Source organism: Entelurus aequoreus, linkage group LG12 (genome assembly GCF_033978785.1).
Source record: "Entelurus aequoreus isolate RoL-2023_Sb linkage group LG12, RoL_Eaeq_v1.1, whole genome shotgun sequence".
NCBI lineage: Eukaryota > Metazoa > Chordata > Actinopteri > Syngnathiformes > Syngnathidae > Entelurus > Entelurus aequoreus.
This window is the reverse complement of record NC_084742.1, coordinates 69,824,401-69,847,158: the sequence shown is the minus strand read 5'-3', so window position 1 is coordinate 69,847,158 and position 22,758 is coordinate 69,824,401.

Below are 22,758 nucleotides of genomic sequence, written 5' to 3'. Positions count from 1 at the left end.
TCCAAAGCATTTTGAACACAGCCCTTAGGGGGCGCCGCAATCGTCATTTACAGACCCTCCAGCTGTGCGTCCCCATGGTCATTATCTCCCCCCCCAAAAAAAAATTCCCCCTCTTGGCGTGAGAATTTGAGGTGTGAAGCGAAGCAACGGCGATCAAAAGTTCATCCGTCCCATCCATCCTGACGGATGACGACAAACCGGAATGACTAACCAGGCCGCAGCATGACAGATGAGCCTGGCGTGGCTCGAGAAGATAAGATCCCTCGCTTGCGTCTCTCGCTACGTGCTGATAGAAAGATAGCCTTTCATTGGCGGTGACATCCAAGCTGCCGTCACAAAGTGCGCTGGCCCACATCAATCCGGGCCTGTTTTCAAAGCCGCAGAGAAAATAAAAGTGGTGGGAGATAAAAGCCGATGTGCGGTGCGGTGGGGCCGTGCCTAGAAACCGGGCCCTTGTTTTCTCTCTACTGACCCGGCGGCTCCCCCTTTTGTGCTGCCCATGCCGCACTGATCCCCACTTCCTCTTGGGCTGCGTGTGTAGGCCTATAGGGCTTACCTCTTATATCCCTTTCCCTGCCTGTGTCTGCTGTAAATAGGCTTAATGTTACAGTTGTCTGTGTGGGCTCACAAAAGAGGCACCGGGGCGGGCTCATTTCGTACTGGGCCAAGCAGAACGCTAGGGAAATAAGAGCAATCGCGACACAAAAGGTGATCAGATTTCCCTTTTCATAAAAGACTGCGGTTCTGTAAGATGTGCGTTCCATTGGGTGAGGTCTAAAGTATGAAGTTCAATCATTTGGAAGGAAATTGTACCAAAAAAAGGGATGCAACAGTGATGCCTCAACCGAGGAGTACCGTATTTTCCGGGCTATAAGGCGCACTTAAAATCTTTTTTTTTCTCTCCAAACTGGACAGTGGGCCTTAAAACCCGGTGCGCCTAATGTACGGTATAATTCTATGTGGACGTCTTCCTCCCGTGGGTTCACCTGATGCTGACAAACCTCCACGATAGCCCGGATGTCTGGTGTTAGCAATGTCTTTTTACAAACCCCGTTTCCATGTGAGTTGGGAAATTGTGTTAGATGTAAATATAAACGGAATACAATGATTTGCAAATCCTTTTCAAGCCATATTCAGTTGAATGCACTACAAAGACAACATATTTGATGTTCAAACTCATAAACTTTATTTTTTTTTGGCAAATAATAATTAACTTAGAATTTCATGGCTGCAACACGTGCCAAAGTAGTTGGGAAAGGGCATGTTCACCACTGTGTTACATGGCCTTTCCTTTTAACAACACTCAGTAAAGGTTTGGGAACTGAGGAGACACATTTTTGAAGTGGAATTCTTTCCCATTCTTGCTTGATGTACAGCTTAAGTTGTTCAACAGTCCGGGGGTCTCCCTTCTGCTATTTTAGGTGCCACACATTTTCAATAGGAGACAGGTCTGGACTACAGGCAGGCCAGTCTAGTACCCGCACTCTTTTACTATGAAGCCACGTTGATGTAACACGTGGCTTGGCATTGTCTTGCTGAAATAAGCAGGGGCGTCCATGGTAACGTTGCTTGGATGGCAACATATGTTGCTCCAAAACCTGTATGTACCTTTCAGCATTAATGGTGCCTTCACAGATGTGTAAGTTACCCATGTCTTGGGCACTAATACACCCCCATACCATCACACATGCTGCCTTTTACACTTTGCGCCTATAACAATCCGGATGGTTCTTTTCCTCTTTGGTCCGGAGGACACGACGTCCACAGTTTCCAAAAACAATTTGAAATGTGGACTCGTCAGACCACAGAACACTTTTCCACTTTGTATCAGTCCATCTTAGATGAGCTCAGGCCCAGCGAAGCCGACGGCATTTCTGGGTGTTGTTGATCAACGGTTTTCGCCTTGCATGGGAGAGTTTTAACTTGCACTTACAGATGTAGCGACCAACTGTAGTTACTGACAGTGGGTTTCTGAAGTGTTCCTGAGCCCATGTGGTGATATCCTTTACACACTGGTGTGGCTTGTTGATGCAGTACAGCCTGAGGGATGGAAGGTCACGGGCTTAGCTGCTTACGTGCAGTGATTTCTCCAGATTCTCTGAACCCTTTGATGATATTACGGAGCGTAGATGGTGAAATCCCTAAATTCCTTGCAATGGCTGCTTGAGAAAGGTTTTTCTTAAACTGTTCAACAATTTGCTCAGGCATTTGTTGACAAAGTGGTGACCCTCGCCCCATCTTTGTTTGTGAATGACTGAGCATTTCATGGAATCTACTTTCATACCCAATCATGGCACCCACCTGTTCCCAATTTGCCTGTTCACCTGTGGGATGTTCCAAATAAGTGTTTGATGAGCATTCCTCAACTTTATCAGTATTTATTGCCACCTTTCCCAACTTCTTTGTCACGTGTTGCTGGCATCCAATCACCTGCCAGCCGTGCTTCGAGGCCGGTCCTTACACACCCCGCTCCGCGGAGGGCCCGCGGACCATGCCCCCCTCCACATTCTGGTTGTGCTTACCGACCTTGAATCAATTTTATTTGGTACATGGTGTAATGATAAGTGTGAGCAGTAGATGGCAGTCAAACATAAGAGAGACATGTAGACTGCAATATGATGTCAATATGACACAAGTGAACAACGCCAACATTTTATATGTTCCATTGATAAATACAACCATACACGAGCCGCTGCGGTCACGATTGTCAAGACTTGGTCTTTGGGTTTTGTTTTTCCGGAAGGCAACGGAAAGTTGGCGCGGGCAAGACGTGAATGTGAGTACATTTTTTAATTAATCCATCAAAAAAGGAACAAACAAAAAGCGCTCACAGCAGAGGTACAAAACTTGGCTAATGAAAACAAAAGACTTGCATAAAGGCAAAAAACTATGAACATGAAACAAAAACTTACTTGGCATGAAGCAGAGTGATGATAAAGTGTGATGTCGCCAGGCAGACTAACTGAAAACAACGGGCTTAAAGAATACAGACATGATTGACAACAGGTGTGTGAGTCCGAACCTGAAAACAGGTGCAACTAATCGGTCGTCGTGGTGACCAAACAAGAGTGCACAAAGAGTCCAAAAACAAAACCGAACATAACTAAAACAAAACATGATCACACAGGCATGACAGCGATTCTCACGTTGTGCGATTCAGAATCGATTCTCATTTTTTAAAATCGATTTTATAGTTATTTATTTTTTTAATTTTTTAAATTAATTTAATTTAATTTAATTAATGTCATCCCATTGGGTTGAGTTTTTTCTTGCCCTGTTGTGGGATCTGAGCGGAGGATGTCGTCGTGGCTTGTGCAGCCCTTTGAGACACTGGTGATTTAGGGCTATATAAGTAAACATTGATTGATTGATTGATTGATTGATCATACTTTGTTGTACTTTTCACATGAAGGAGTGATCTCATACGTTACTAAAATAGCTCAATTAGGTAATCGAAGGTGATGGACACAAACCATGTTGTGCACAGTGTCCCGAGTGAGGGCAAAAAAGTGTGTGTGTGTGTGTGTGTGTGTGTGTGTGTGTGTGTGTGTGCGCACGCGGTGGAAGCTGACAAGGGGTGGAGGAGGGATGTGGGGTATTTTTCCTAAGCCAATAGGCTTGCAGCGTTGCTAATATCATTCCTCCGCTCTCTAAGTTAGTGCCAGAGCCGCGCACACACACAGCCCACTCCTGCTCAGGCACTCAAAGTGTGGAGATGATCCTGCTGTAGTGGTTTGTGCACGGATGTCCTCGCCGTGTGTTTTTCTTTAAGGAATATTCGACCTTCAGCCTTCCACGCCGAGCCTCTCCGGTGAGTTTTCTCCTCAATTTGCCGGGAAAGAAACTTGTTTTTTTCTTTTTAAAGAGAATGGAATTAGGAGGGCTTTAAAAGTGTAAAAGACGCACCTCCTGGGGGGGTAAGCTTCCCAGATGTGTGGACTCAGCTGCTGCCTGTCACTCAGGTGGTTTCTCTTGTCTCTCCCCACTTTTACGGGCCGGGTGGGCCTCACCGAGGTGTCAGTGCGGATAAAGTGAAGCCACGGCGGTGGCAAACAGGAAGTTATAAGAGTCTATCACATGTTTGTTGTGAGGCTCGCCATCAACTGAGCGGTCAGGAATGCAAACCGCAGCAGCGGCCTCTAGTGGTGGCAGATGGTATTGCAAACAAGTGGTTTTTTTGGGTTTTTTTACATTCTTTTGTCACATTGCATATCCTGAAGAAGGTAAAAAGGGGCGGAGTCTATATAGCACAGCTGATACCGGGGGGGGGGGGGGGAGTGAAGGGTGAGGATCAGGTGACCGAGGTGTGTATCCCCCCTCTGTGGGGGGCCGCTAAGCAATGCTAAGCCTTTGTTAATGAGTATGTATCTGTGTGAGTGTGTGTTCTTGTCTGTGTGTGGCACTTCCATGTGGCACTACTCATACATAAAGGTGTGTGTGTGTGTGTGTGTGTGTGTTCTTGTATTTCTACCCTTCTTGAGACATCAACAAGGAAAAGTAGCTTCCATATGAGGAGGTGTGAACAAGTGATGACATAAATCATGGTCCCAATACGGAAAACCATTGCATCTAATAGAGAATGTCTCATTTGCACCCCCTGGTGGTGAAATCTATCAAAATTAGGGTGGTCCCAAAAAGGAGGGATTTTTCAAATTGACTGTGTCAGTTTTAAAAATGCTGCCCCTCTGGTCAACATATGAAATAACAAGTGTGTGTAAAAATTTGAAGTGCTCCCCCTCTGGCCAACATATGTAATAACAAGTGTGTGTTGGCCAAATTTCATTAAAAAAATTTTTATATAGAGACATACTGTGATAACTTGAAGTAAATAATGAAGAAAAAAAAACAATTACAAACAAAAAATTTAAAAAATGTTTAACTAAAAGCAGTCTTTTTTTCACAGTGTCGACAATTGGCAACAATTTCTCGTATTCTTTCTGTTTCTGTAATATCGCAATATTTTTTCATAAAAATTATTACTTTTTCATGTCAACTTATTACTTTTTAATGCAAAATGGTGACATTTGTCGTATAGAATTCTGACTTTTATCACAATGTTGCCAATTGTTTTGTTGTTCTTGTAAAATAGTGACATTTTTGGAGTAAAATGATGACTTTTGTCATCATTTTGCCAAGTAAAATTCCAATTGTTATTATTATATTGCCAAAATGTAAAGTTTTCTTATAAAATTGTGACTTTTGTTGGGTAAAATTATGACTCTTTTCATAAAATTGCCAAAATTTTAAGCTTTTCTTGTAAAATTGCGACTGTTACTGAGTAAAATACCCAACTTTTATCATGATATTGCACAAATGTTCAGTTTTTCTTGTCAAATTTTGACTTGCGTTGAGTAAAATTAGGACTTTTATTATAAAAATGACCAAATTCTAAGTTGGACTTGTGAAATTGTGACCTTGTTCTTGGGAAATTTCAACAAATTCTTCACAACAAGCTTTTTTATATTTGCGTAGTATGTATATATTATTAATGTTGTAAATACAAATCTTTATATGTCAGGAAAGGGTGGTCCTGAAGAGGTAGGCATTTTCTCATGTCTCAAGAAGGTAACAAATACAAGTGTGTGTGTGTGCGTGTGTTCTTGTATTTCTACCCTTCTTGAGACATCAACAAGGAAAAGTAGCTTCCATATGAGGAGGTGTGAACAAGTGATGACATAAATAATGGTCCCAATACAGAAAACCATTGCATCTAATAGAGAACGTCTCATTTGCCACCTTTTTCTGTCTTGCCTCTTGGTGAGGGCGGTCGCATTTAAAAAGCACCTGGGTCGAACTTTTGAGATCGGCCTCAGTCCACAAAGACATACCAACATCTCACCCAAGTTAATTGGGCATACATGCACGCACACGCCCCTCCCCAAATCAACGCCTTCACCACTGCTTAATTCCTCCGGAGTTGTGGGGGCTGAGTAGTGCTTTAATAGCGGCATCCGGCCTCCAGGGTCCCAACTCCCCCCTCCTCTGTTGCGAGTTGTTGTGATTACATGTACCATGTTTATGTGTGCCATGCTATGTGAGGTTGTTTCCTCGGACTCAGTCTGGACCACTCCTGAGGGTCCAGCCTCAGACTGATAATTTTTTTACTCTTCCCCCTTTCCCAATGTCACCTTTTCCCCACCTTTTTAAGGAGCGCTGTAAGTGGCTGATCCGTTGGCGGTCCCGTCTTGTCCCCATGTAACGTATGTCTGCTCTTAGCGGGATTGTGCCAAAAATGTAATTTCAGTTCTTATGTGTCTTGTACATGTTAAAGAATGGACAAAATAAAGCTGCTGTCATTTGCACCCCTAGTGGTGAAATCTATCAAAATGAGGGTGGTCCCAAAAAGGAGGGATTTTTCAAATTGGCTGTGTGTCGGTTTTGAAAGAGCTCACCCCCTGGTCAACATATGAAATAACAAGTGTGTGTAAAAATGTGAAGTGCTCCCCTTTCTGGTCAACATATGTAATAACAAGTGTGTGTAAGAAATGTAAATGCGCCCCCTTTGGCCAAAGTTAATTTAAAAAAATTAATAAATATGTACATCGAGACCTACTGCAATAACTTCAAGTACATAAATCAATCAATCAATCAATGTTTATTTATATAGCCCTAAATCACAAGTGTCTCAAAGGGCTGTACAAGCCACAACGACATCCTCGGTACAGAGCCACATACGGGCAAGGAAAAACTCACCCCAGTGGGACGTCGGTGAATGACTATGAGAAACCTTGGAGAGGACCGCATATGTGGGTAACCCCCCCCCCCTCTAGGGGAGACCGAAAGCAACGGATGTCGAGTGGGTCTGACATAACATTGTGAAAGTCCAGTCCACAGTGGATCCAACACATCAGCGGGAGTCCAGTCCACAGCGGGGCCAACAGGAAACCATCCCGAGCGGAGACGGGTCAGCAGCGCAGAGATGTCCCCAACCGATGCACAGGCTAGTGGTCCACCGGGGTCCCGGCTCTGGACAGCCAGCACTTCATCCATGGCCACCGGACCTATGCGACTCCCCCTCGCAAGGGACAGGGGAGGGGGGGGGGGGGGGGGGGGCAGGGGAAGAAGATTAAAAAAACAATTACAAACATACAATTATTATTATTTTTTAAATAACTAAAAGCAGTCTTTTTCTGACAATGTGTCGACTTTTTTCTTCTAAATTTGGGAACTATTTCTCATATTCTTTCTGTTTCTGTAATATTGCAATATTTTCTCGTAAAATTATTACTTTATGTCAAATTATTACTTTTTAATGCAAAATGGTGACATTTGTCACATAAAATTCTGACTTTTGTCACAATATTGCCAATTTTTTTTTGTTGTTCTTGTAAAATAGTGACATTTTTGGAGTGTGACTTTTGTTCAGTTAAAGTTAAAGTTCCAATGACTGTCACACGCACACACACTAGGTGTGGCGAAATTATTCTCTGCATTTGACCCATCACTTTTGTCATCATTTTGCCAAGTAAAATTCCGATTATTATTATAATATTGCCAAAATGTTAAAGTTTTCTTATAAAATTGTGACTTTTGTCGAGTAACATTACGACTCTTTTCATAAAATTGCCAAAATGTTAAGCATTTCTTGCAAAATTGCGACTGTTATTGAGTAAAATTCCAACTTTTATCATAACATTGCACAAATGTTCAGTTTTTCTCGCAAAATTTTGATTTGCGTTGAGTAAAATGACGACTTTCATCATAATACTGCCAAAATGCTAAGTTTTTCTTGTAAAATTGTGACCTTTTTCTTGTGAAATTCCAACTGATTTTTCACAACAAGCTTTTTTATATTTGCATAGTATGTATATATTATTCATGTTGTAAATACACATCTTTATACATCTAGAAAGGGTGGTCCTAAAGAGGTCGGCATTTTTCACAGGTCTTAAGAAGGTAACCAATACAAGAATGCATGTGTGTGTGTGTGTGTGTGTGTGCGTGTGTGCGTGTGTGTGTGTGTAAAGGGTGTTTGGGCCCCGGTTGGTAGTTAAGCTGCGGTTAATTGGTCAGCCATTTTCGGACCACGGGGGACGCTGGACTCAAGCGCTCATGTACCACAAATGCATTTAAAGCTTAAATCTACCTTGTGTTAAACGTCCCATTTGACACTTTTTATTTATGAATAATAATATGGACTCTGACTAGTAACAATAGCAGCCTTAAAAAGCCCTAAAACCGCCTATTTTTGATACTTTTACAGTTGTTTTTTGTACACATTGAAGACATCTCGACTTGTCAAAGCATCTTCCTGCTGGAAAATGTTGAGTGAACTGACTTGGGCGCCCTCTGCTGGATTCACTTCTTTTTACACTCTTTCATTTAAAGACTACCAGACAGTCCTGTCTCGAGTTTCTAGGATAGCTTTAGTTGTTTATTAGTCTTTAAGCTAGTGCTGCTCATGACTAGATAGGACAGCTCTAGTCTGGCCCTCGTCTCTGGGCTTGAGAAGCTTGTGACTAGATAGGATAGCTCTGGCTATCACGAGTCTCTAGGCCAATGCTTCTAATGACGCTAGTCTGTTTGGAGGCTAGAGCTGCTCATGACTAGATAGGACAGCTCTAGTCTGTTACGAGGATAAAGCTGCTCATGAATAGATAGGACAGCTCTACTTCATCTGTTCCCTTCTAGGCTTGAGCTGCTTGTGACTAGATAGAACAGCCCTAGTCTGTCTGTAGTGTAGAGTTTCTCATGACTAGATAGGACAACTCGAGTCTGTCTCTAAGCTAGAGCAGCTCATGACTAGATAGGATAGCTTAAGTCTGTCTCTCGTCTAAAGGCTTGAGCTGCTCATGACTAGTCTGCCCGTGGGCTAGAACTGCTTATTACTAGATAGGACAGCTCTAGTCTGTTACGAGGTTAAAGCTGCTCATGAATAGATAGGACAGCTCTACTTTGTCTCTTCCCTTCTAGGCTTGAGTTGCTTGTGACTAGATAGAACAGCCCTAGTCTGTCTGTAGGGTAGAGTTTCTCATGACTATATAGGACAACTCAAGTCTGTCTCTAAGCTAGAGCAGCTCATGACTAGATAGGATAGCTTAAGTCCGTCTCTCGTCTAAAAGCTTGAGCTGCTCATGACTAGTCTGCCCGTGGGCTCAAACTGCTTATGACTAGATAGGATGGCTCTAGTCTGTTTGGAGGCTAGAGCTGCTCATGACTAGATAGGATGGCTCTAGTCTGTTACGAGGTTAGAGCTGCTCATGAATAGATAGGACAGCTCTACTTCGTCTCTTCCCTTCTAGGCTTGAGCTGCTTGTGACTAGGTAGACCAGCCCTAGTGTGTCTGTAGGGTAGAGTTTCTCATGACTAGATAGGACAACTCGAGTCCGTCTCTAAGCTAGAGCAGCTCATGACTAGATAGGATAGCTTAAGTCTGTCTCTCGTGTAAAGGCTTGAGCTGCTCATGACTAGTATGTCCGTGGGCTAGAACTGCTTATGAATAGATAGGATGGCTCTAGTCTGTTTGGAGGCTAGAGCTCCTCATGACTAGATAGGACAGCTCTAGTCTGTTATGAGGTTAAAGCTGCTCATGGATAGGACAGCCCTAGGCCGTCTCTTCTCTATAGGCTTGAGCTGCTGGTGACTAGATAGAACAGCTCTAGTCTGTCTCATGTCTCTAAACTAGTGCTTCTCATGATTACATAGGCCAGCTCTAGTCCCACTGTAGTGTAGAGTTTCTCGTGACTCCATAGGACAACTCGAGTATGTCTCTAAGCTAGAGCAACTCATGATTAGATGGGATAGCTTAAGTCCGCCTCTCGTCTCAAGGCTTGAGGTGCCCATGACTAGATAGGATAGCTGTAGTCCATCTTTCCAAGGCCAAATAAAATGAAGTGGCGGACCACGTTGAGTTTGTCACCTGTGCTCTAGCTAGAGTTGTTAGGACTGGATAGGACAGCTCTACACCTGAGCAATTGCGCATGTGTAGGGTTTCTCTCCCTCGTGTTCGATCAGGAATGTGCAATTTCAGCAATCCTACTTACAAAAGATGACTTCTACGTTCCAGATGTAGTTCTTCAAGGGTTGGAATTGGGGGTTAAATCACCAAAATGATTCCCGGGCGCGGCCACTGCCGCTGCCCGCCGCTCCCCTCACCTCCCAGGGGGTGATCAAGGGTGATGGGTCAAATGCAGAGGATAATTTCGCCACACCTAGTGTGTGTGTGACAATCATTGGTACTTTAACTTGAACTTTTTCACCGTTTCAACCTACTTTCTTTTTCCGACCATACCAGGACACGATCCTCTCCATTTCATTACTTATCCTCCACTTTCTACCGCTGCCAACGTTCACTTGACTAGAAGCACAAACATTTCAACAGATCGTATGTCAGAAGAGGCAGCACTTGCATATTTCTGTCAGAGTGAGAGCTCCCCGGTCAAGTCTTTGTTTCGCACATTCTTATCGCCGGCCTGTTGTTCGAGCAGCACACAGGAAATCCACACTTTAAAATTGTTTTGATATAGTTGGACACTCTCCCGGAAAAAGCATCAACTATTAAAAAAAAAAATGGAGGGGGCTGTAGATGGACTAGTCTTTTGGTCACATCTGGTCCAGGCGGTAAGAGGAGCTTTATTTTGAAACGGTAACGCACGGAGGCACTTTTTTTTTACAGGGATCGTGGCTTAAATCCTGGAGTTTATGTCATTTCTATGCACTTTTCGGATTAGTGACAAATTTTTAGGGCGGGCCTGGGCAATTTTGACTCGGGGGGCCAAATTTAGAGAAAAAAATGTGTCTGGGGGTCTATCTATGTATACATATATATACATATATATATATATATATATATATATATATATATATATATATATATATATATATATATATATATATATATATATATATATATATATATATATATGTATATATTTCATGAGGGGTTCCCTCAATCATCAGGAGACTTTTTTCCCACCCATATATATATATATATATATATATATATATATATATATATATATATATATATATATATATATATATATATATATATATATATGTGTGTGTGTGTGTATATATATATGTGTGTGTATATATATGTGTATATATATATGTGTATATATATATATATATATATATATATATATATATATATATATATATATATATATATATATATATATATATATGTATGGGTGGGAAAAACGTTTCCTGATGATTGAGGGAACCCCTCATGAAACAGGCCTGTAGAGATGAAGTAGTCTTGTGATTTATTTTTTTATTCCACCCATACATATATTGCGTTTTACCACGGTATCGAGCACTATTTTTTGGGATAATCTAATTAAGACATATATATATATATATATATATATATATATATATATATATATATATATATATATATATATATATATATATATATATATATATATATATATATATATATATATATATATATATATATATATATATATGTATGTATATAAAGTTTGGGGTCACATTGAAATGTCCTTATTTCTGAAGGAAAAGCACTGTACTTTTCAATGAAGATAACTTTAAACTAGTCTTAACTTTAAAGAAATACACTCTATACATTGCTAATGTGGTAAATGACTATTCTAGCTGCAAATGTCTGCTTTTTGGTGCAATATCTACATAGGTGTATAGAGGCCCATTTCCAGCAACTATCACTCCAGTGTTCTAATGGTACAATGTGGTTTGCTCATTGGCTCAGAAGGCTAATTGATGAGTAGAAAACCCTTGTGCAATCATGTTCACACATCTGAAAACACTTTAGCTCGTTACAGAAGCTACAAAACTGACCTTCCTTTGAGCAGATTGAGTTTCTGGAGCATCACATTTGTGGGGTCAATTAAACGCTCAAAATGGCCAGAAAAAGAGAACTTTCATCTGAAACTCGACAGTCTATTCTTGTTCTTAAAAATGAAGGCTATTCCACAAAATTGTTTGGGTGACCCCAAACTTTTGAACGGTAGTGTATATATACTGTATATATATACATATTAGAGATGTCCGATAATGGCTTTTTTGTCGATATCCGATATTGTCCAACTCTTAATTACAGATACCGATATCAAGCGATACCAATATATACAGTCGTGGAATTAACACATTATTATGCCTAATTTTGTTATGATGCCCCGCTGGATGCATTAAACAAGTTAACAAGGTTTTCCAAAATAAATCACCTCAAGTTATGGGGAAAAAAAATGCCAACATGGCACTGCCATATTTATTATTGAAGTCACAAAGTGCTTTTTTTTTTTTTAACATGCCTCAAAACAGCAGCTTGGAATTTGGGACATGCTCTCCCTGAGAGAGCATGAGGAGGTTGAGGTGGGCGGGGTTAGGGGGGACGGGGTTGAGGTGGGAGCGGTTAGGGGGTAGCAGGGGTGTATGTTGTAGCGTCCGGGAAGAGTTAGTGCTGCAAGGGGTTCTGGGTATTTCTTCTGTTGTGTTTATGTTGTGTTACGGTGCGGATGTTCTCCCGAAATGTGTTTGCCATTCTTGTTTGGTGTGGGTTCACAGTGTGGCGCATATTTGTAACAGTGTTAAAGTTGTTTGCAGGTCACCTTCAGTGTGACCTGTATGGCTGTTGACCAAGTATGCCTTTCATTCGCTTGTGTGTGTGAAAAGCCGCAGATATTATGTGACTGGGCCGGCACGCAAAGGCAGTGCCTTTAAGGTTTATTGGCGCTCTGTACTTCTCCCTACGTCCGTGTACACAGCTGCGTTTTAAAAAGTCATACATTTTACTTTTTGAAACCGATAATTTCCGATATTACATTTTAAAGCATTTATCGGCCGATAATATCGTCAGTCCGATGTTATCGGACATCTCTAGTATACATATGTAATTTTGGGGGTTCTTCAACTCACCATAGTGCGGACTGTGACGCAACAGTTTGTTTACATGTAAAATCTTCCACTCCTTCTTTGTCTCATTTTTGTCCACCAAACATTGTATGCTGTGCGTGAATGCACAAAGGTGCGCTTTGTTGACGTCATTGACTTGTGTGGAGTGCGAATCAGGCATATTTGGTCAGTGCATGATCTAATCAATGCTAACATGCTATCTTAGGCTTGCTGTATGTACACATTGCATCACTATGCCTCATTTGTTGGTATATTTGAGCTCATTTACTTTTATCCTCTTTGTGTATAATCTAGTATTGCATGTCTCATGACACATGATCTGTATGTAATATTGGCTGAATTTCAGATAGTTATTTATGTGCAATATTGTTCCAGACCACAGCAATCTTTACCCAGCTTGCCAAAGACTGTAATAAATCTATTACAGTCTGTCGTTTCCTTTAACTTGGACACACACATCTATACCTTTGGCCATTAAAAGCCAATCATTTCCAGGAGTTATCTCACCTCTACTAATGTTTTCTAATGTTGTAAAAATGTGTAGAATAAACATTTCTTCAGCCTGCGACACATCGTCATTTTGATAGTAGGCTATTACAGCTAATATAGACACTTACGTCATGTGTTGCCTTCATTATAAAACTTACATACGACCTTTCATCTTTTGCAGCTCCAGACAGATTTTGTTTTTTGTATTTTCGGTCCAATATGGCTCTCTCGACGTTTCGGGTTGCCGACCCCTTGCTTAAGGGTGTCTGGCAGCTGCCTGATTTAAGGGACCACGCAGTCGAGATGTTTCCATGCACAGAGCACAGGCTGGAATTAGATCAAACAAATTGTGCTAATAAGAAACATAAACACCAACGTGAGCTGTATATGTGTGCGCACGTGTCCCAGCAAGCCGCACAACACTGTCCCGCCTGTGTGCCGTCTGTCAGCCTCGGACCTCAAACCCACGTACGCGCGCACACTGCCGTGTTTGTGCAGTAATTCATCGCGCACCGGGGTGTGTAAATCATCGCAAACCTCGGAGAAGCACACTTGCCAAGCAGCGATTCCTTCGAGTTGTCAGTAAGCGAAGCGACACAACAAGCTGATAGGTTCACAATAGTTGTTTTCTAGGGATGTAACCATAAACAGTAATAAGGATAATCCAGTTCCTTACCCGTTTTCAATTAAATGATTTTTAGACGAGTTTAAAAGAATTGAAAAAGAACAGAAAAAACATAGAAAACTGATGTTAAAGAAAGGAGCTGATAGGTTCACAATAGTGTTTTCTAGGGATGTAACCATAAACAGTAATAAGGATAATCCAGTTCCTTACCCGTTTTCAATTAAAATGATTTTTAGACGAGTTTAAAAGAATTGAAAAAGAACAGAAAAAACATAGAAAACTAATGTTAAAGAAAGGAGCTGATAGGTTCACAATAGTGTTTTCTAGGGATGTAACCATAAACAGTAATAAGGATAATCGAGTTCCTTACTCGTTTTCAATTAAAATGATTTTTAGACTAGTTTTAAAATGATTTTTTTTTTTTAAATGATTTTTAGACTAGTTTAAAAGAATTGAAAAAGAACGGAAAAAAACATAGAAAACTGATGTTAAAGAAAGGAGCTGATAGGTTCACAATAGTGTTTTCTAGGGATGTAACCATAAACAGTAATAAGGATAATCCAGTAACACTCAAAACTGTAAGTATTACCGTTTTCAATTAAAATGATTTTTAGACTAGTTTTAAAATGATTTTTTTTTAAATGATTTTTAGACTAGTTTAAAAGAATTGAAAAAGAACAGAAAAAACATAGAAAACTGATGTTAAAGAAAGGAGCTGATAGGTTTACAATAGTGTTTTCTAGGGATGTAACCATAAACAGTACTAAAGATCATACTTGCCAACCCTCCCGTTTTTAGCGGGAGAATCTCGGTATTCAGCGCCTCTCCCGACAACCTCCTGGCAGATATTTTCTCCCGACAAACTCCCGGTATTCAGCCGGAGCTGGAGGCCACGCCCCCTCCAGCTCAATGCGGACCTGAGTGGGGACAGCCTGTTCTCACGTCCGCTTTCCCACAATATAAACAGCTTGCCTGCCCAATGACGTCATAACATCTAGGGCTTTTAGAGAGTAGAGTGCACAACTGCGCACACAACAAGGAGACGAAGCAGAAGAACGAGAAAATTACAGACATGGCGACGCCGTCGACGAGCAAGATGAAGAAATACGCTTGCAAGTTCCAAAACGAATGGAAACAAGAATTTCAGTTCATCCAGGACAGTTCGAAGGGGAAGGTGTATGTTGCCTGTAAATATGTAGAACAGACTTCTCCATTGAACACGGTGGCCGAAATGATATACTCATCATGAACGGAAAAGTTAAACAGGACAATACTGCCATCTAATGGATAGCCACCGGAACACTGAAATTCAAGTATTTATTTTATGTAAATTATATATATATATATATATATATATATATATATATATATATATATATATATATATATATATATATATATATATATATATATATATAGCTAGAATTCACTGAAAGTCAAGTATTTCATACATATTTATACATATATATATACATATTTATATATATATATATATATATATATATATATATATATATATATATATATAATATATATATATATATATATATATATATATATATATATATATATATGAAATACTTGAGTTGGTAAATTCTAGCTGTAAATAACCACGCCCCCAAACACGCCCCACGCCCTCAACCCCCCACCCCCCACCCCCCACCTCCCGATATTGGAGGTCTCAAAGTTGGCAAGTATGATAAAGATAATCGAGTAAAACTCAAGACGGTTAGTATTACCGTTTACAATTAAAATGATTTTTAGACTAGTTTTAAAATGTGTTTTTTTAAATGATTTTAGACTAGTTTAAAAGAATTGAAAAAGAACAGAAAAAACATAGAAAACTGATGTTAAAGAAAGGAGCTGATAGGTTCACAATAGTGTTTTCTAGGGATGTAACCATAAACAGTAATAAGGATAATCCAGTTCCTTACCCGTTTTCAATTAAAATGATTTTTAGACTAGTTTTAAAATGATTTTTTTTTTAATGATTTTTAGACTAGTTTAAAAGAATTGAAAAAGAACAGAAAAAAACTAGAAAACTGATGTTAAAGAAAGGAGCTGATAGGTTCACACTAGTGTTTTCTAGGGATGTAACCATAAACAGTAATAAGGATAATCGAGTAAAACTCAAGACGGTTAGTATTACCATTTACAATTAAAATGATTTTTAGACTAGTTTTAAAATGATTTTTTTTTTAAATGATTTTTAGACTAGTTTAAAAGAATTGAAAAAGAACAGGGAAAACATAGAAAACTGAGCAGAGACTTAATCCTGCAGCCACCAAACCAGATCCCCTCAACGCCCTGACTGCGCCTAAAAATTCTGTCCATACAAATTATGAACAGAATCGGTGACAAAGGGCAGCCTTGGCGAAGTCCAACCTTCACTGGAAACGTGTCCGACCCGAATAGACCTTACCGGGAAGGCTGTAAAACTACAAACGTATATAATTGACTGAAAGAGCACGCACTTGGCGCGATGATGTCATGTTATCGATGGGAAAATGCAAGAAATGTAATGCCGAGCGCACATCATTATCTCAAGATAATGGCACTAGCATTTACTTTATTTAAGAATATTTTTCAACATATTGAGAAAAAAGGTCTCATATTTGTTTTTTCTGTCAAGAAAAGTGCACTTGTTATTAGTGAGAATATACTTATTTTAAGGTATTTTGGGGTTCATTGAGGTTTGCTAATTTGACTTGTTTTGGAAAGTCTTGACAAGCCAAATTTTCTTGTTCTATTGGCAGATAATTTTGCTTAGTTCAAGTAAAATGCCCCTAACTTTTGTATTTTTAGGGACCGAATGTCCCTTTGGGACAGAGGACCCTATTGTATTTCTAAGGTTTTATTATTATTCTTTATTATTATTATACTGCCGCCTCTTTGAGCTGTAATTTGACCCCCTTAACATGCTTCAAAACTCACCAAATTGGACACACATCAGGACTGGCAAAAATTTCGATCTAATCAAAAAACCAAACCCCAAAACTCAAAATTGCGCTCTAGCGCCCCCTAGGAAGAAAACAGACAAAACTGCCTGTAACTCACCAAATTGGACACACAATCAGGACTGGCGAAAAATTCGATCTAATCAAAAAACCAAACCCCAAAACTCAAAATTGCGCTCTAGCGCCCCCTAGGAAGAAAACACAGACAAAACTGCCTGTAACTTCCTTCCAGTAGGAATATCGTAGAGACATGAAACAAAAACCTCTATGTAGGTCTCACTTAGACCTAGATTTCATACACTGACATCCCCCAGCAAAAATCAACATGAAGTTTGCAATTCCCCCTTCAAAACAAAAGTTTTGTAAAAACAGTCACCTTTGCCTCTTTGAGCTGTAATTTGACCCCCTTAACATGCTTCAAAACTCACCAAACTGGACACACACATCAGGACTGGCGAAAATTGCGATTTAATAAAAAACCAAACCCCAAAACTCTAAATTGCGCTCTAACGCCCCCTAGGAATAAAACACAGACAAAACTGCTCCTAGGAAGAAAACACAGACAATACTGCCTGTAACTTCCAGTAGGAATGTCGTAGAGACATGAAACAAAAACCTCTATGTAGGTCTCACTTATACCTAGATTTCATTCACTGACAACCCCCAGCAAAAATCAACAGGAAGTTTGCAATTCCCCCTTCAAAACAAAAGTTTTGTAAAAACAGTCACCTTTGCCTCTTTGAGCTGTAATTTGACCCCCTTAACATGCTTCAAAACTCACCAAACTGGACACACACATCAGGACTGGCGAAAATTGCGATTTAATAAAAAACCAAACCCCAAAACTCTAAATTGCGCTCTAACGCCCCCTAGGAATAAAACACAGACAAAACTGCTCCTAGGAAGAAAACACAGACAATACTGCCTGTAACTTCCAGTAGGAATGTCGTAGAGACATGAAACAAAAACCTCTATGTAGGTCTCACTTAGACCTAGATTTCATAGACTGACATCCCCCAGCAAAAATCAACAGGAAGTTTGCAATTCCCCCTTCAAAACAAAAGTTTTGTAAAAACAGTCACCTTTGCCTCTTTGAGCTGTAATTTGACCCCCTTAACATGCTTCAAAACTCACCAAACTGGACACACACATCAGGACTGGCGAAAATTGCGATTTAATAAAAAAAAAAAACAACCCAAAACTCAAAATTGCGCTCTAGCGCCCCCTAGGAATAAAACACAGACAAAACTGCTCCTAGGAAGAAAACACAGACAAAACTGCCTGTAACTTCCAGTAGGAATGTCGTAGAGACATGAAACAAAAACCTCTATGTAGGTCTCACTTAGACCTAGATTTCATACACTGACATCCCCCCGCAAAAATCAACAGGAAGCTTGCAATTCCCCCTTCAAAACAAAAGTTTTGTAAAAACAGTCACCTTTGCCTCTTTGAGCTGTAATTTGACCCCCTTAACATGCTTCAAAACTCACCAAACTGGACACACACATCAGGACTGGCGAAAATTGCGATTTAATAAAAAACCAAACCCCAAAACTCTAAATTGCGCTCTAACGCCCCCTAGGAATAAAACACAGACAAAACTGCTCCTAGGAAGAAAACACAGACAATACTGCCTGTAACTTCCAGTAGGAATGTCGTAGAGACATGAAACAAAAACCTCTATGTAGGTCTCACTTATACCTAGATTTCATTCACTGACAACCCCCAGCAAAAATCAACAGGAAGCTTGCAATTCCCCCTTCCAAACAAAAGTTTTGTAAAAACAGTCACCTTTGCCTCTTTGAGCTGTAATTTGACCCCCTTAACATGCTTCAAAACTCACCAAACTGGACACACACATCAGGACTGGTGAAAATTGCGATTTAATAAAAAAACCAAACCCCAAAACTCAAAATTGCGCTCTTGCGCCCCCTAGGAATAAAACACAGACAAAACTACTCCTAGGAAGAAAACAGACAAAACTGCCTGTAACTTCCAGTAGGAATGTCATAGAGACATGAAACAAAAACCTCTATGTAGGTCTCACTTAGACCTAGATTTCATAGACTGACATCCCCCAGCAAAAATCAACAGGAAGTTTGCAATTCCCCCTTCAAAACAAAAGTTTTGTAAAAACAGTCACCTTTGCCTCTTTGAGCTGTAATTTGACCCCCTTAACATGCTTCAAAACTCACCAAACTGGACACACACATCAGGACTGGCGAAAATTGCGATTTAATAAAAAAAAACAACAACCCAAAACTCAAAATTGCGCTCTAGCGCCCCCTAGGAATAAAACACAGACAAAACTGCTCCTAGGAAGAAAACACAGACAAAACTGCCTGTAACTTCCAGTAGGAATGTCGTAGAGACATGAAACAAAAACCTCTATGTAGGTCTCACTTAGACCTAGATTTCATACACTGACATCCCCCCGCAAAAATCAACAGGAAGCTTGCAATTCCCCCTTCAAAACAAAAGTTGTGTAAAAACAGTCACCTTTGCCTCTTTGAGCTGTAATTTGACCCCCTTAACATGCTTCAAAACTCACCAAACTGGACACACACATCAGGACTGGCAAAAATTGCGATTTAATTAAAAAAACAAAACAACCCAAAACTCAAAATTGCGCTCTAGCGCCCCCTAGGAATAAAACACAGACAAAACTGCTCCTAGGAAGAAAACACAGACAAAACTGCCTGTAACTTCCAGTAGGAATGTCGTAGAGACATGAAACAAAAACCTCTATGTAGGTCTCACTTAGACCTAGATTTCATACACTGACATCCCCCCGCAAAAATCAACAGGAAGTTTGCAATTCCCCCTTCAAAACAAAAGTTTTGTAAAAACAGTCACCTTTGCCTCTTTGAGCTGTAATTTGACCCCCTTAACATGCTTCAAAACTCACCAAACTGGACACACACATCAGGACTGGCGAAAATTGCGATTTAATAAAAAAACAAACCCCAAAACTCAAAATTGCGCTCTAGCGCCCCCTAGGAATAAAACACAGACAAAACTGCTCCTAGGAAGAAAACAGACAAAACTGCCTGTAACTTCCAGTAGGAATGTCGTAGAGACATGAAACAAAAACCTCTATGTAGGTCTCACTTAGACCTAGATTTCATACACTGACATCCCCCAGCAAAAATCAACAGGAAGTTTGCAATTCCCCCTTCAAAACAAAAGTTTTGTAAAAACAGTCACCTTTGCCTCTTTGAGCTGTAATTTGACCCCCTTAACATGCTTCAAAACTCACCAAACTGGACACACACATCAGGACTGGCGAAAATTGCGATCTAATTAAAAAAAACCCAAAAAAAACTCAAAATTGCGCTCTAGCGCCCCCTAGGAATAAAACACAGACAAAACTACTCCTAGGAAGAAAACACAGACAAAACTGCCTGTAACTTCCAGTAGGAATGTCGTAGAGACATGAAACAAAAAACTTTATGTAGGTCTCACTTAGACCTAGATTTCATTCACTGACAACCCCCCAGCAAAAATCAACAGGAAGTTTGCAATTCCCCCTTCAAAACAAAAGTTTTGTAAAAACAGTCACCTTTGCCTCTTTGAGCTGTAATTTGACCCCCTTAACATGCTTCAAAACTCACCAAACTGGACACACACATCAGGACTGGCGAAAATTGCGATTTAATAAAAAAAAAAAAACAACCTCAAAACTCAAAATTGCGCTCTAGTGCCCCCTAGGAATAAAACACAGACAAAACTACTCCTAGGAAGAAAACAGACAAAACTGCCTGTAACTTCCAGTAGGAATGTCGTAGAGACATGAAACAAAAACCTCTATGTAGGTCTCACTTAGACCTAGATTTCATTCACTGACAACCCCCCAGCAAAAATCAACAGGAAGTTTGCAATTCCCCCTTCAAAACAAAAGTTTAGTAAAAACAGTCACCTTTTTTCAAACATTATCTCCTCTGAGCGCGTTTGTCGTGTCGGCTTCATAACCAGCACAGGAGAGAGATTGAACCCTTCTGATTAAAAGTGGATGAAAGAGTTTGAATTACTGCTCCGGTTTGGATTTTATGAGCCCTCAAAGTCGGTCCCGTCCATCGCTGCTTGCAGCTCTGATTTTTTCTTGTTTTTGAACACTGACTTTTTGCAGTGAAGGGATTAATACGCCATATATGAACAGCGGGGTGGGGCGGTATAGCTCGGTTGGTAGCGCGGCCCTGCCAGCAACTTGAGGGTTCCAGGTTCGATCCCCGCTTCCGCCATCCTAGTCACCGCCGTTGCGTCCTTGGGCAAGACACTTTCGCCACCTGCTCCCAGTGCCACCCACACTGCTTTAAATGCAACTTAGATATAGGGTTTCACTATGTAAAAAGCGCTATGTAAATATAATTCACTTCCCTCCATATTACAAGTGCGCTTCATAGTGTTAGGCCTGTGCCGAGGTGGTGAAGGGTGTCAGCATACTGGGGGGGGGGGGGGGGGGGGGGGGGGGGGGGGTTGTCAGTGCTACCTCCGTGACCATTAATAGGGATCTTTCTGCTCCGTGGTTACACACTGAACCCTGCAGGGTGCACAAGGCTGGTATTATGGTCAGCTTGCGGCGAGGACAAGTCAGTCGGATTTTTTGGAGTCGATGCACTACATGAATTGTGCGACCCGCAGACTCCCCCCACCCTCCACCCCCTCTCTCCGGCACCAACTTAATTACCTGAACACACAGCTCTATTTGATGATGATTAAAGCCCTCTCTCTCACACATACATGCTCAGAAACCTTCCAGACACCGCCAGTCTCCAGCCATGCAGACTTGAAAAAAAGGTGGTGATTATTAGATGATAAGAGTTAAAAGGCTCGCTGGTGTAATTGCATGGAAGAGTCAGAAGATGTCTGTGCAACGGGCGTGTAATTATTGCAAGTTGCATGAGAGACGGTGACATTAAATTACGACTTTTCGGTGCCGTGAAATTTTGGCGGACCACATGCCGAGATAAAGGTGGCGATGGGATATTCAAACTTTCAAAGCGCTGTCTGATGTCAGCGGCGCATCGCCATGGAAGCGCAAACACTCTTTGTGTTGTGAGTGGAATGATGACATTCAGGCGTATTTACAGTTTTGCACGCACCAGCGGTGCTGTGAGCTCAGTGTGGCTGATGGGAACATGATGAACGGCGATGGAAACAGCTTATTTTGCATTTGTTTGTGGTGTGCAAAGACTTTTTTTTTTTTTTTTTTGCACGAGTCGTCCAAAACGCGAGCAACCGGGATAATATACTGTCTTTCATTCCCCTAAATTGGTCTCATGTGCTCTCATGCGCAGAACCACGAGTTTGCTTTTCGTCTTGAAAATGCACCGAGGATGGGCGGTTTTAAAGTTAAAAGTACACTGCAAAAAGGCAGTGTTCAAAAACAAGAACAAAATATATAAAAATGAGGGGTATTTTATTTGAACTGAGCAAAATTATCAATCAGAAGGGTTCAATCTCTCTCCTGTAGTAGTTTGAAGCCGAAACAACAAACGCGCTCAGAGGAGATAATGTTTGATGTTTGGTGACCGCTTTTTACAAAAATTTTGTTTTGAAGGGGGGATATCAAACTTCCTGTTGATTTTTGCTGAAGGATGTCAATCTATGAAATGTAGGTCTAAGTGAGACCTACATAGAAGTTTTTGTTTCATGTCTCTAAGACGTTCCTACCGGAAGTTACAAGCAGTTTTGTCTGTGTTTTCCTCTGAGGAGCAGTTTTGTCTCTGTTTTAGAGCGCAATTTTGAGTTTTGGGGTTCGTTTTTTTTAATTAGATCGCAATTTCCACCAGTCCTGATGTGTGTGAAAAGTTTGGTGAGTTTTGAAGTATTTTAAGGGGGTCAAAT